Here is a 14,893-nt window from a genome sequence, read left to right on the forward strand (position 1 = left end):
CACCTGTAGTAAATAATCCAGTTTCAGAGTGCCCTGAGAAGACAGCCTGCCAAAAATGAAAAACCTCTTGCATGAGGCATGAAAAATAAAAGGAGATGCATGAAAAAGTACCCTAAAGAGAATCACCCTCTCAGAAGTTTGTTCTGGCTTATAAACAACATAAAAACTCAGCTTCAGCCCAGCCAGGTGATGGCTTAGATGTTCAGAGCCTGGATTAGAGGTAGAATTGCAGGAAGCTGAGGCTCACCAGGTACCCACCACAGCAGCTTTCCTCCTGCCTGGCCCTGCCAATGTGCTCCAAAGCAGGTGGTCCCTACTGAGATGCATTTTGTGGCTTCCACTCACCCAGCAGCACAGTGATGTCCCTCCACATCCCTTGATCATTCCACCCCAACCGGAGAGCTGTGCCCTTTATTTCTGCTGAAAAGAACTGACCTTCCTCAATTACTGTGAGGAGATATGGCTAAGGCACACAGTATTCCCAGCAACCAATTTTCCTTGAGCTCAGTTTCCCTTTCCTCAGCCATGAACTCTCTGTGAAAAGCCATAAGGTTCTAAACCATAACTTATGAAAAAAAATTTCAATCCATTGATGGTTTAACTCATCAGTAGAATCACAGTTTTCATTGGTATTTAAGATACACCAAAAAGTTTGATCTAAGACCCTGCAATGGTGAGTTTCATTTCTTCCTTTGCCAAGCATAAAATTTAAGATTCCTTAGCCAATGTAACCAGTTTAATTATCAACTCATTTTCTGTCTTTTTAGCCAGTGCATAAAGGTGTTAAATCTGATGAAATCCTTCTAGTTTTCACAGCCACTAACATCTCAGAAAGACTATATTAAAAGACCACTTGTACATCTGCAAGATATTAAATAAATGGAAGTGTTTTCGTGCATAGCATGTTGCAATATTTGGTCAGTTCTGGTTTTGACATAAAATGCCCACAGCTAAGGTAATAAAAAATTAAGACTGACATTTCATCAGTACTAAGTTCTCATTCTGCTGAGCTACTAGCAGTACATTATGCTCACATCAGTATGTATATGACATTGTATATTAAATGTAGTGTGATATTTAGGCACCAATGACTAGAATAAGCATGCAACTTCAACCTCCTCTACCACTCTTCCTACAGTTAAGTGGTTGTGTCATGTTTTTAATATGAAACATTGTATGCAAATAATTACGCATTCAAAGGCAGAAAAAGCAACCAGAAAAGGTCATTAGTGTTATTTGTATAGTAACTAATATACATAAAATTTCCAATATTCTCAAGCCACATATGCATGCTATACTACATTGTCTTTCAAGATTAAACACTTTCTAAGTATAAAACAAAGGAAGGTATTTTCATTTGTATCTTACTGGCAATTGTATACTGTTAATGATCAGCTCAAAGCAAAAAATAAAAATAAACCAGAATCCTAGATATTGTTCCATTTTGGAGGAAAAGCTGATGCTGGATGCATGCCTGATAAAATCTTATTTTCAAATCTTATCTACAAGAGTCATGTTTTGCTGAGCATAACACGTACCACTCCTAAGAGACTCTTGCTAGACAGCAGAAGGGTTTGGAGAGGGGGGAGGAGAGGTCTGGCCAGCACATAGCCCAAACACTCAGAGCAGGTGCGTGCCTTCGTCCACTCTCATCCCGTACTTGTGCCTTGTACAGGACCTGCACACACTGATGCTGGGCTGTGATAGCTTGCAAGTCCCCTCCACTCATGCACACACTGTGCCTTCCCTCTGGTGACAGCATGTTCAGCTTGCTCTGTGAAATGTCCCACACTTGGTATGCTGATGAGCATTAACTGCTTAACCCAATACACACAACAAGGGTAATCACAAAAAGTTTAAATTTTACAAGTATAACAAAGCATTCATTCATTCTAGGAAGACCAACATCAGCCTCACCTCCACAGAAACTAAAATTGATTTTTTAATTACACCATAAGCTGTCAAGAAAGTAGGTCAACCAAAGTACAAAGTTCCTTTAAAATTTGTCATAATTCAAAGAAACAAAAATATGAAGTCATGTAAATGCAGCTAATACTGAATGTTCTAGGGAGTACAGCAAAAATGTCTCCACAAATGACTCAAGATTGACTCAGCTCCCACCTAACTCACTTCCTCTTCTAGGGAAATTTCTTGCAAAGCTGTTTAAGCATGTCTGCATATTTTTTACAAGCTCTCTGGTTTTCTGGTTGAATTCAGCTGAGGTTCACTGCCTAACCCACACTGCCTATGCCGCACTGGAGCACAATTTTTGCCATGGGAAGCCCTGTGGGAGCAGGGACCCCAGGTGTGAGACACCCAGGCAGTGTGAGACACCCAAGGCACAGAGGAGTCAGGGGTAAATCCCTGCTTGCCAGGAGCTGGACCTGTGGAGAAGTGTGCCTCTGCGCTGGGCTTCACATTGCACATGGAGATATCGTGGCAGAGCTGCATCAGAAGATCCATGGCTTGGGGGCAGAAGGGCATGGGGAAGCAGGCTGTCAATTCCTTGCAATAGCTACACTGCTTCAGTACTCTTTGTGTACTGGGAGATTACATACTGCTCTAAAGATTCATGTGTTTTAAAAAGTATTGAAAACCAGAAGAAGTAGAAATATTTGTTTAAAATTCGGAGAACATGAGTTTAGAAGAAAAATTTATGGCAATCAAGTACTAGCAGGGAAACAACATTCTTGGTCTTAAAAGCTGGTTAATCCATCAGAAAAAAAAGAATTAACACAAAGGAGTGACTGAAAAGTTAAATTCAAAAAAGAGTATTAAGCCACAAATGGAATAATGAAAATAGTAACTGAAGAACAATAACAGACAATAACAGTAGGAAATTCTGTATTCTCTTAATTTTAAGCTGGGGGGAATATAGAAGATGTTTCTCATACCTACGGCTCTGAAGAAGTATAACTGAAAGAAATTATGAGGTCATGAAGGTGGTGACAAAATGAGTTATGAAAGGTTTGAAAATAAAAACAAACCATGGAGGCTTTGAGCCCAAAGACTTGGTGGTGGGTTTTTTTTTAATTTTTGCAAAAATCATTCTGCATGTGGCATATCATTAATACAGACTGGAAATATTTACTTCAGCTCTCCAAAATTGTAAGGAAGTATTGCTCTGACAGGAAAAAAAAAAACAGAATTTAAGACAAATAAGTTTATTTTGGATATGGCCTATCTACAAGGACACCTGGCTGTCATCTACACTGATAGTAGCCTGACAAGACCTGTCACTCCTCAGAACCAGTACAAGGTGTATTAACACAAAGGAGGGACTTTGCCAGCTAAGGGGAAAGCATTACAGAAAATACTCCTTGCCTGATAAGAAACTCTTCTGCTCAGTTAAAAAGCAGGTTAAATGCAGAGGACTGAAGGATGCCAAGATCAAAGCACAGACCTGATGAGCAGCAGAGGTATCATGAACCTTAAAGTCACAGAAAAAAAAATAAACTGCACTCACTCTGCAGTTTATTTTTAAATTTCCAACAAGATCTTAAGTTTTCTCTTTCTGTGCATGACAAACTACACTCACAGCTATCACCCTATATGCACTCATCTCTAATGAGTAGTTTGGTCCTTAGTGGTTTTGCTGAATAACACATCTAAGACAAAATATGCCACAGATAGTTTGTGCAACACACTGAGGACAGTTCAGTAATGGGAGATGAGCACTGTCCTTGGCTTCTGAAAATCAGGAAATGCAAAAAGACTGGGAAAAAACCCCAAAGCCAAAAACCCAAGAATGTGGCATATTTTCTTTTTCAGCATTATTGAAAACACACCTCTAGGTCTAAATTGCTCCAAGACCTAACCCCTAATCAGACTTCACGTGGAAAGTCCAATAAACAAAATTATTTCAGGACAATGTTAACTACCCAATTCATAGGTGCAGACACACACCCAGCCTTAAGTGAGAAATGCTGCCATGAGGGACTTACTTAATGTGATTCTTGTCTGCACACCACATAGTGATACTGGCTTTTCTTGCCTCAGCAGCCCACGTTATTCTTGTGACAAAGGAGAAGAACAAGTGCAAGCTTATTCTCAGCCAGACATACTATACATCAGCTCCATAGATTACTCCTGCCCAAAAGACACAATGCATCTGAAGAACGTCAGAATAAAGGAGGATGAGCTCAACTGCTGGGCAGGGCACATTGCAGAGGCTGCAGGAAGGCATGCTTTCTTAAACCATCTGCAGCCCTCAAAATAACTCATCTCAGAGAAGTTTTACAATCACCTTCACTACTGCAAAGCCAAATGCTGCTGAGAAATTAACACAATAAAAACTCAACCAGCTGAGAGTCCTTTGGAGCTCTCATAAGCCTTGGCCATTTAATTAATAATTCCCCAAGACATCGGTTGGCTTTTCTATTTATTCATAAACTCATTTACCATTTTTTTAACACATTTGTTTCTTTTCTTTTTTTCTTCCCAGTGGACAAAAATGTCTCTCTGTTTATCATGTTTTACTTTTAACCCATTTTCTATGTGGTTAACAATTGTAAGTTGTCATTTTTTTTTTCTGATAGGAAAGCTTCTATTGCTCCCATCTTTGTCTTCTACAGCTAGCTTGGAGAAGGCACTGTACTGAGGAAACGGCAGACTTTTTCATAAAAATTGCTAACTTTCATATATTTCACCACAGAATAACTTCTTCATGTAGAAATCAAAAGGCTTTAACAGTGAAGAGTTCCATGTAGCTACAGGCCTGTCTTGATTTAAAACAAAACAAAACAAAACAAAACAAAACAAAACAAAACAAAACAACAAAAAACCCCAAAGCCAAAACCAAACCAAACTCTAACACAATCAAAAACTAATTCTGACTTATCTCAGCTGCTGTCCTGTGACCATAAGTGATGGTGGCTGCGTGGAGACACTTAAACAGCTCATGATCTACAATTCTGCTATAAAGGTTTTCCTCAAACTCTTTTTTTCTTTCTAATTTAACTTATGCAGACTTTATTTCTATGACTTCAGAAAATTATTTCTGTGACTTTAAAATAGAATTTTTCACAACTGTGCAGTATTTGGCACTAGCTGCTAGTCTGGAGATTGAGACACAATACCTACAAAATGTTACATTTTAATTAAGAGAGTTAGTTGTCTGGAACAAAAGAACTCATTCTAAGTAATGGCTTAGTGACCAGGTGGTGTCAAGTGATTTATCCAACTCTCTTCAGAGAGTTTGCAAGACCATTTTCATTGTCTTTTATTACTTGAAATGGAAAAACTGAAAGGATCAATTTTAAATAAGCATTAAAAATAAATATCTATAACATTGAAATTCAGGTAACTACCTGGAGAATCAGTCACTGGAAAAAAAACAGCAACAAACAGAAATGGCAAACTGAACAGTGAGCTCACAATACTGGCTTAGGTAGGGTACTGACATATTTCAACATAATATCTCTAATTTGGGGTGTGCAAACAGTAATAGTATGTCACAAGCTCACTTCAAGCTCCTGTTTTAGCTTTGAGCACTCAATATATAAAGTTTGTGTCATAGATACGACAAAGTCTGCAAGCTCATGCAGCTAAAATGTATTTAATTTAGGTGACGTGGCAGTTAGTGACCACCTAAAGTGCTGAAATAGGAATTATTTCAGCAGCAAAAACTGCTAACTTCTGCATAGTGATGTTATATCCTATGCATCACTGTGGCACTTTATTCACCTTGATTTGAAACACCACCACATTCATTTTATTATCTTCCTTTAAAATAAAGGAACAGTGTGCAGCTTTAGCATTGTCAGCAGAAAGTGTAAACAAGGTTAAGAACATGCCCAGCTCATATGTGAAAAAAAAAAAAAAAGTCTGTCTAAAAATTGGAATATGTCATCTCTCTAAACAATTTAGGATCAGGACACATGCCTAGTTTTTGAATGATAGTAGGCTACGTTACTATGGGAATCAATTAGAAGATTATGACACATTTTGTAAAAAGACTGTATTGTGTAAAGACACAGATGCAGCACACTCCGAGAGGAAAAATGAATAAATGTAAGAAAAAGAGGTGTCTGTAATGAGAAGACATTCAAATTTTAAATAGGAAAAAGAAAATCAGTCAGCATAAATGACTCAGCTGCAGAAATGTCTCCAGTGAAGACTTGATTACAATGACTTTATTATCCACATGTATCAGTAATGCCCTTGAGATCTCAATGTTGAGATTACTGTTGGAAAGAAATATTTTATCTGCTTCATTGTCAGGAACCAGCAGGTTGAGAACAAAGTTTAATACCTTCTTCAAAATTGGTGCTTCCCAAGAAAGAATTACTCTCAACTCTACAAGGCTTTGCAATTTGACAATACTGTGATTGCATGCACATCCATATGCTGTCAATGGTGAGAAGGAATAAAACTAGAGATTACATAAAGAATGCCTGAAGAAAAACAAAATACTGTTTTAGAGACTCCAAAATTTTCTTTCACATGGCGATGCAACATGTGATGGGAATATATTTCTTTTCTGAGTACTTAGTTTATTTTAATTTTTATTTAATTTTAAGCATTCTTATATCTGTGGATGTTGTAGTCATGCTCACACACTCAATTTCCTGCCTCAACAACCCAAATATAGAAACTTTCTGACAGACAAAAGTTAACATGACATATTTATAATCAAACTCAAAAAATTCAAACACCTGCAACAAAACCAGAGCATTTCAAAAGAATTCAGTGAAGCAAAAATAAATCGATAAATAGATAAAAATAAAAAGAGGGGGGGAAAAAATAACACAGATTTACACCTCACTAGCTCTACCTATCTATAAAACTTGAAAGCTAAAAAACATTCCCCCAGACAGCACTCCTGCCTGTCCTGGAATTGTCCTGTCTGCCTTATTTTCAAAGTCCCATGCCAGTACTACCACAAATTTGTATCACCAGCTCTCCTGCATGCCTTTTAAATGGCAGAGAAAAAATGTGTCATGTGCTGTTGGGACAGTAGCATCGTGAGACAGGATTCAAAACTGGATCATGCTCCATCAATGCAATGAGCTGTACATGACCTTGTACCAGAAGGGTACTGAAGCCTAAAGTACCTGCAGGTGAGAGGAATAGTTGGCATGGCTTTGGCTTCCAAGCATTTACAGTTGTATTTAATGGCAGCTACAGAAACTTAAGTGTGCAAGAGATTAGACTGATTGTATTGTAACCATTAACTCAAACCATGGGTTAAATAATTGATGGACAGAGGTGGAAAGGGAAAGGGAAAGGGAAAGGGAAAGGGAAAGGGAAAGGGAAAGGGAAAGGGAAAGGGAAAGGGAAAGGGAAAGGGAAAGGGAAAGGGAAAGGGAAAGGGAAAGGGAAAGGGAAAGGTCACACACTTATTATTAAGGCAAGACCTTAAAAATGCACAGGGGGCAGAGATGAATAGAAAACCTTCCCCTTCAGACTTGCAAGACATTCTGCAAAGTTCTTTGTCAGGTATCCCATTTCATGTATGGTAAAAGTTTTCCGTCAGCACTTGAATACTACCATCAAAGGCAGGTAATATAAGGGTTGCACATTAATGATTATGTAGAGGGATTTTGTGTGTGCTCAGCCTATGCAAATCTACTGGGAGAAATGACAGAATTCATCACCACTTTTGAGCAAACTTATTTTTGAGGGGCTGTTTTCTTGCTCAAATCCCTCTCTTTCTATTCATAGTCTTTTCTAAGACACATATAGATGTTCCCACCAGCAATGTCTTCACATTTCTTATTACAGCATGTCCAAATATTTCTTGCCAAAAATGCCAGAAGGCAGCCCACTGGAATGACAGAGAAGGGGACTAATTTTAGGAGGCACTGAGATACTTTCCTCTATGAAATGAACCAACAGAAACCAAAATGGTTTTTGCATCACAGTTTTACCTCACAGATGTGAAATACTCATCATCCAACATGCACCTCAGAGGGCAACCCTACTTCTCCACTTCCCACCATCAGTGTTGCCTGCAGTGTCACGCCTCTACGCTACATTCACAGAGGTTTAGGTTTAAAACTGATCTTGCAGGGCTGTACGTGGAAGTGCCCTGCTTTCCCAGATTCCTGAAGCAACTTCCAGTTGCTTTCAGACAAAAGCCAGTGTCAGCAGAGAAGGAGAAACACAAATTCAGCTTCTTGAGAGAGGGAAAAAGGGAAGGCTAGGATTGAGACTACCTTTTAAGAAGGCGCTGGCTACTACATCTGCTTTTACCATGAAAGCCAGCCTCAGGAGGATAGATGTGGCCAAAAGTAACCATCATCCTTGCCACAGCACCTGGACAGATGTTAAAAAATACCTGTGAAATGAGGGTAACAAAGCAGCTGCCATTCACCCCCTCGCCAAATGGATTCTGAGTGTCATGAACAGTCTAAAAGAAATTTCTAGAAAAACAAATCAGAACAGAAAACCCCACCAGTTCTTCATGCTAATAAGATCTTTATGAGATATTATGATTTTATATGAGTTGATAAAACTCATATATCTTTGTTTTATTGCAAAAAAGATTCAAAGTAGCAATATGAATCTGGAATAGAAACTCCTTGAGTAAAATAAAAGAGTCTAAATTTTTCCTCTTATTTCAATTGATACAAACATTCAGTTTAAGAAAAAAATCCTTTTTTGCTTTCTTATTTTAACCATTTTAAACTATTTTACCAATTCTTTGATGAGCAACCTTCGCAGGAATACACAGCTTCTTATTCTGCTACTGCATGTTTTAATTATTGAACATGATACCAACCAACATCTACTTAAGCTGGGCTGGCACACTGAAAGTTCTGGAACCAGCCTTGTGTATTCACAAAAGAAAGGCAAATAAAATCAACAACTCTAAAGAAATAATAAGAGAAAAAATTATTAGGGCAGAATTTGTACAGTACAGCTTTTCTCTCCAAATACAAGATGCACTGGTAATCATATAGCTTGTAATAATATGCACCATTGTGGAAATTGCTACCTTCAAAGACTGCACAAGTAACCCATATTGTTTATTACATTTATACATATGCCTGTTCATAACAGGCATTTCGTTGAAGGCTGGAGTTTTGTTGGTTCTGCATGTTCAACCATGCACCTAAGACAGCATTACAAAAGATTTGGAGACAAAAATAAATCAGTTGTCACCATATTACCAGTTAAACAGACAGCAATAATACCTTGAAGTAGCCCTTACATTTTACATAAATGTTGGTAACAAAAGCATGCCATCATGGGGAAAACAAATTTTTTTGTGCAATTTTACCAGCAAGCTCTGTTGGCCCCAGTACCCAAAGCTGGAAACATTTTTTCACAAATTTTAAATACTCTTTTTGATGAAGACAAGGAAAGTCATGATTCTTCCTGCTGAATTCTGAAGTTCTTCCTGAAACTTTTAATGTGTGAGAGTTCTTTGAAGAACTTGGCTGCTTTGTTTGCTTTTAAATGACTGCAAGCACCAGGAAACTTCTCCCATGGGACTTGCTATCCCTCTGATAAATGGGAGTTTGGGGCATAAAAGAAGCAATTTTGTCAACTCAGAGGAATGGTGAAGCTGCCCCACTGAGCTCTATTTAGGCTTCTACCTTTCAATACACATAATCTTGCCTGATCTCAAGAAAATCTTCACTGACTCTTCACCTTCCTCCCCAAGCCGTAATGGGAAAGGCAAGCTGGACTTACAGAAATGTTCAGAATAGATGCACATAACGTTTTTCCAAGCAAAAGAAGCCACAACACAGAATTTTAGCAGTTAAAAAAATCCCCTAAACCTTCTCCTTTTCATTTAACACAGTGTTTTTCTTTCCAAAATTCACTAGAAGTTCTTTGTCACTATACGGAGAAGTCGGTGACCAGCAAGATTTGTATCTCTAAGTTCTCCCCACTTGGCACAGCCTCTTTTCCAAACTTTTGAGGCACATTCTCAGGGTGCAAATCCTTCTCATTAGTACCTACATTCAGCCAGTGAAAATTCAGGGGCTAGGCAATCCTAAGCATGAAGTCGATTCTGGCTTTCTTCCAGTGTTTAAATAATCCCTTTCTCAGGGCCACACAAGTACAGGAAACCTATTTTATAGTTAACTTTGGTTACAGTCAAGAATATAGAGGTGCCACAAACCAATCTCATGCACACATATTTTATACCTTTCTAAGTGCAGTGATTTATAAATTGAAAACAGAGTAACTCCATATACACCAAAAAAAAAAAAAAAAATCTCCTCTGGAAGGAAATGGACTAGAGAGGCTGACACTGGGGCTGCATTTCTTTATGGGGAGAAAAGGGGGTGTGTGTATGTGTGGAAAAAAACCCAAAAAGATGAGAGGATTAAGATGAAAAAGTTCATCCAAATTCAGAAAATAACTTCAAGAAAAAACATTTACATTAGGATTTCCAAAATAGTGTTTTGATTTTTCAGCCTAGTGCATGTAAGGTACTAGATAAAAAAAAAGACGCATTCAGAATATAATTCAGAAATATAGGGAAGACCCTTAATCTCTCAATATAAGGAAATTCCACATGCATTCCTCTTGTCTGACTGGAATCAGAATTTGTGCAAAGATTTTCCATTTCCAAGGACAGCACCTTACCCTAAAGGTTCAGAGATTCCCAGAGGAGTCTCTACAACTTTCCTTTTGAGGCTGAACCATTTCTCTGAACATTCACTAAGTCATATGTCTACCTACAATGCCAGTAAGAAAACATGAGGTTTCAGTAATGGCTCCAACTAAAGCAGCAATAGCCTTATCTGCTGTGCTACATAGCTGCAGGTATTTTGTAATAGTCACATCCAGCTTTTCTTGTTTTCCTTAAGATACTGCAGAATTAAGAAATAAAATGGCAAATAAAGTCAAAGCTGATAAATATAAAGCAGTGCATTGAGCCTTATGAATCCCTTATGGAGTCTAAATCAGTATAATCAGACAGGAATAATATTTCTGTTGGGAATTTCAAAACCATGTCACTATCCATTCAGAAAAAAAGATAGGATGTCAGTGATTATTAGGAATAGAACACAAAGAAAGCATAAGATCTTGTGTGACTGTGTAAACCCATAATGTTCTCCCATCTAAAATAAATTATATAGGTCTGGTCTTTCTATCTTCTGCCAGATGAGCTAGAAGAGAAGACACAGAAAAGGCCAAAGAGAAGTTATTGAAGACCTAGGACAACTTCCTATGTGGAGACACTTAATCCATCTGCAACACTCAACATGAAAGAATCATGATAGAAGGAATACATGCTAGATGTTTATGAAATGACAAGTGGCATGAAATTGATTAATATGGAATGACTTGCTGTTTCTTGGAGTGAAAATACGCAGCAGCTTCGGAGGGAAGTATGTTCTTCTGTTAACTGGAGCTAACTACGGGAACTCATTGCTCCCAACTGAGCAAAAACACAAGCCCAGAAATTATTTGACAAATTTGTTGAAGGTTTGTCATGGATATTACGAACATGATTCATTGGTATAGTCTCTGGCTCAATAAATCTTAACCTATAGATTGCTAGATGCTCAGTGATATATGGAGTGCCTCTCTCATTCTTAGATCTCTCCCTAAGCCTATACATTAAACTAAGAAAATTTTGGCCCAGCAGCAATGTTTTCTGAAGTCACTATCATGCTCTCTAGAAGTAAAAAAAGCCAAGAAACTGCTGCTAGCTGTCAAGCTACTCACTGAATATTGGACAATATTGGAAATAACCCATAGACTTTCAGTCTATGTAATCCATATAGATGAGTGCCCCCTGCATAGAGATACTAATGATTCAACTATCCTCTTCGTTCAGAGTGTGGATGGTGCCTGGCTGTATGGTCACATTTCCTTCACATTTAACTATAAATTATCAAGGTTTCCTTTTTTTTTTTTTTCTGATGCCTGAATGGAGAGCTCTAGATTTTAAAATAAAAGCTACTTTGTAGAGCAAAAGCAGTACAAGCTAACCAATGGAAAAGAGAATAATTTTCTGTTGGTTTACATCCCTGAATGGTTAACATAATATAGATGCAGTAAGAAGACCATAGTTATGTTGTACTTTCATTAAGTAATTCCACACACATCTTATGAAGTTGTTTTTCATATCCCATCATCGCTTTAATGTGTGGGGAAAATGATCAGCAAAGGCAAACAAAGTCAGCAAGTAAAATAGCTTGTTTGAACTCCCTCAATTCTTCTCACTGCAGGCCAATCCATGAGTAATACTAGGGCTTGCAACCATTACAATACCTTAAGAACAATCTACACCACTTTTCCACACAGCCTCTCCTGCCAAAGCAAAATATTTTGCCCTGCTGTCTGCCTTTGTTTCACAAGTAGTTAGAATACTTACCTGTACTTCCCCCACAGGTAAGTGTTCTAACTCTGTGCTGTTTATACTTTTCTTGGCCTGAATAGTCTATCATTTCTTTCTCTTCAAAAAAAATGGGTAATGGAAGCAGGCCAGTAGCATTGCTGAAGCTCAAAGTACCCTTTCAAAGCACTAAAGAGACCAAAACATTTTCCCTTTGCTATGTTGCCTAATTTTTCTCAAGTTATTTAATGAAGCGTTTCTCTTCATGCCCCATTTACACCATATAATAATCAATCATTAAAAAGCCACAAAACACCTGTTATTCTATCTATGAGTCCTCATGGCACTTTTCTTGCCCAAGTTCATAATCTTTTGCTATTCAGTACACTAGTTTTGCCTTTGTATTGTCTTTTCTATGAACACCTTATATTGCCCTCTGGTTGACTCACTCCTTTTAAAAGTCCTTTCGAGAAACTTGAATTACTTCTAATATTGCAATCAGTCACTTTTTCTTCAGTGGAAGAATATTTTTTAATTTAGATTCAACAAATCCTTTAACAGGAATGCATTTTGTCTCTGCTTTTTTCCCTTTGGGTGAAAATTTCAAATACTTTTCAGAGCAGCACAGTGATGTGTGCATAGCTGTCTACCTTATTATTCATTTAATATTGCTGATAAAACTACACTGATATGTTTGCTTTTCCATGCTTTAATTACACCTATACACATCATAATAGCTTATTTCATTGGTATATTGTTGAAAAGCCACTCCAAATGTTATTGTATTTATTTTTTAAATGGCCTAATTAGCATGGTGAAATTAAGCTAAATGTTGAATTCAAGAGAAGTATTTTATTTATGCTTCTTTTCCTTTTTATTTACCTTCCTTTTTTCCTGGTCGATTTCTTCCTCTTCCGCACCAAGTCCAGCTGTTTTTCCCAGTAACAACCCCAAGATGAGGTTTACTGTGGGTTTTTCTATTCAGCCCTATTACATGAAGGCCTATCATTCTGGTATCTGGTTATCTCGTCAGCTATGACAAGATAATGTGGGCTTGAGGGAACGTGCTTGTATCTCCTGTCAGCCCCTTTCTGTTATATCAACTCCTCTAAAGGCATGTTCATACAAGGAAGCTGCTACCAAAGAAAACCCCCAAGACAACACCGTTTATCTCAGGAACCATTCCACGCCACAATTCCCTGTGGGCACAAAGATTTTTGCAGCACAGTGTAATCCACCTGCAAAGCAGGCTGAGGATGCAGTTTGACATTATATCTAAGCCAACCCAAAATGACCACATCATTGTGGGGAGTGAACCCCCACCTCTTCTCTGGTCTTTCCATCTTTTCCAGACCAGTGGCTCTACTACTTGCAAACTAGTCTGACACAAAAACACTCACTTCTTTCAACAGTGTCAGGGATTTTTTTTAAATTTAGCTCCCCAGTCAGCTCACTGGAGAGAGGGCCAAGCATGCTTCTGAGGTAAAAGAAGAGGAAATAGCAAGACATGGGAAGTAGGAGAGGGAAAAGAGAGGTAGGACCATGCCTTTTGTTGCCTCTGCTGTAACATCAGATGCTGTTGTACATAAACAGACGTTGCCCTTACCTACATATATATCTTTAATGAAGGGTCCAACAAATAAATGAACAAATAAATATTTGGTGTATGAATCTGGTCGTGAGGCACAGAAACAGGGCATGCGCAATATTCCTGCACAGATTAAGAAGCTTCAATAAATTATGACAAGATGGAGATGCATTTTTCAGAAATGAGGTGGAAACCAGACCAAATGGTGAGTGACAGGTTTCAGCTCTTTACTCAGTGCAAGTCCCTCTGGAAGTCTTCCTCTGTAACATTATGCTATGAGTCAAAACAGGATTCTTGTCATTGAAGAATTGCTTCAATTATTCCCACTCAATTAATTAAAATTCCAGAATCCTGTGAAATTTTTAATCGACCACAGGAATCCTGTGAGCTCTGCTAAGCAGGTGAAAAAATCCCAGCAAATTTCAATAAGGAAACCTCAGGTGCTAAACCCCTGAAGGTCATCTGAGCTGGAAGTGCAGGAAGGGCAAGGACACTGAACTGACACCCACAGGAAACAGACTGCAGGTACCTGGTCCATTAATTTCTGTTAATTGCCTGAGAGCTCAACTTAACATCATTTGCTTCCACTTGGCATCTGCTTAGTCAGTTGGCCAGAAGGCTGTCTTCTTACTGAAATATAGTTCATCTTAATTATCAGAAGTCCTAATGATGCAAATGTCTTAGGGGATAGTCTCCTTAATAAGGTGACTGTTTGCACATTCTGTTTGGCACACACACTCCCCTGCCTGTCCCCTCCATTTTTTATAAAGTACGCAATAGCACCTGTACAAAACATTCCGTTTCAAGGCAAGAATGTCTGTTCATGACACATTTCCAAAAATTCCTTGTTCCAGCCTGGAAGAACTGACACCCCACTAAATTCCTGCTTTAAGGTTTGTTTTGGTAAAAGGAAGCAAAATCTGGACAAAACAAAACATTAATCAAACCACTCTTATCTCTCTGCAACTCCACAAAGTTGCTTGGTCAATTTCTTGAAACCATCACTTGATTTGGCCTGAACGAAAAGCCAGCCTGTGTTCTCTCTATCAGTTCTT

General features: G+C 38.2%; 1 protein-coding gene across 2 annotated transcripts in view; it reads right to left on the minus strand.

The window, feature by feature from the left end:
• PTPRK (protein tyrosine phosphatase receptor type K) overlaps positions 1 to 14,893 on the minus strand; it is a 374,688-nt gene that overhangs the window by 159,969 nt on the left and 199,826 nt on the right. The gene's annotated exons all lie outside the window — the stretch shown is intronic.

The sequence above is a fragment of the Fringilla coelebs genome (genome assembly GCF_963513975.1).
Source record: "Fringilla coelebs genome assembly, chromosome: 3".
NCBI classification, from domain to species: domain Eukaryota; kingdom Metazoa; phylum Chordata; class Aves; order Passeriformes; family Fringillidae; genus Fringilla; species Fringilla coelebs.